Source organism: Colobus angolensis, unplaced genomic scaffold (genome assembly GCF_000951035.1).
Source record: "Colobus angolensis palliatus isolate OR3802 unplaced genomic scaffold, Cang.pa_1.0 Scaffold465, whole genome shotgun sequence".
In the NCBI taxonomy this organism is placed as follows: domain Eukaryota; kingdom Metazoa; phylum Chordata; class Mammalia; order Primates; family Cercopithecidae; genus Colobus; species Colobus angolensis.
In genome coordinates, this window is record NW_012118099.1 from 2367848 (window position 1) to 2368892 (window position 1045).

The 1045-nt window shown below is 55.6% G+C and overlaps 1 pseudogene; it reads right to left on the reverse strand.

Annotated features, from left to right (window-relative positions):
• LOC105523478 overlaps positions 1 to 1044 on the reverse strand; it is a 2218-nt pseudogene extending 1174 nt beyond the window's left edge.
• Between the last annotated feature and the right edge of the window lies 1 nt (position 1045).

The following is a 1045-nucleotide window of genomic DNA, read 5'->3' on the forward strand; positions in this document are numbered from 1 at the left end:
TTCTGGCTGAGAACCCGGCTGTTGGGTTGGGCTACCCCAGGATCCGCTGGTGTCACAATGTCATGGGGAGGAGAGTCAGAAGTCAGCAGCTCCTCTGGGAGTCCCGCTGCACAGTTAGACGCGGACTCACAGCTCCATAACTTGATTTGTGGTCCTGGAGCGTTTGCATAGGCATCTGGGGCAAAGGGCTCATGGAGGACCGGCCCTATGTCTATATTTTGCAGTTTGGCTGGGTGAATTCAGACTGGTGTTTGGTGGCACAAATGAGTAGCATGGCGTCTGCTGCATCACGGAGCCAGGTGCCGACTGGGTCGACACAGTTAATGATGTTGGTGACGAGATAAGATTGAGATCACCCAAAAAGTTTTCCATGTTTCAGGATTGCTTGTCTCAGACTGGGTAGAGAAGGGGGCATCTTTGCCGCAAATGGCGGGTACCCCGCAGAATGCACGTCCCCAACTCCAAGATCGTCTCCTTTGGCTATAATGGGTGAAAGTCTCCCAGTAATAGTACTAGCAATTGAGCTGGCTCCAGGGCGAAATGTACTCCAGCTATCAAAGTCATCATTGCTGTGAGAGCCAGGACTTGCAGGCCTTTTGGGAAACTGGGGTCCAGGGCTGTCTCCGGCATTCCCCTGGCTAGACTGCAGGGGTGCTTTCTTTCGTGGCAGCTTGGCTTGGGCTCTGAGCACATTTGCTGTTGTCCATGGATGCACCTCTTGTCCTAAGAGATCTCCCACTCTTTCCACCCTCTGGATCCAGCATCCACCAAGCACTTTTCCAGTTCCTTCGTTCTGCGCGCCAGTCAACTTGCTGTGTAGGGACAGAAGATGAGGAAGTGAATTCCTCCAGCCCGCCGAGCTGTTGCTGTCGCCCTTATGCTTGAAGCAGGGCAAGCTCTTGACCATCCACTCGCAGATCTGCGACAGCGCGAGCCGCTTCTTCGCCGAGTTCTGGACGCCCTGGTGCTGAGGTCGGGGTGGGACAGGTTGCGCCACGCGTTGCGATGGGACGAGCTGCTCCTGCGCTGTTGCCCCGCGAGCGGC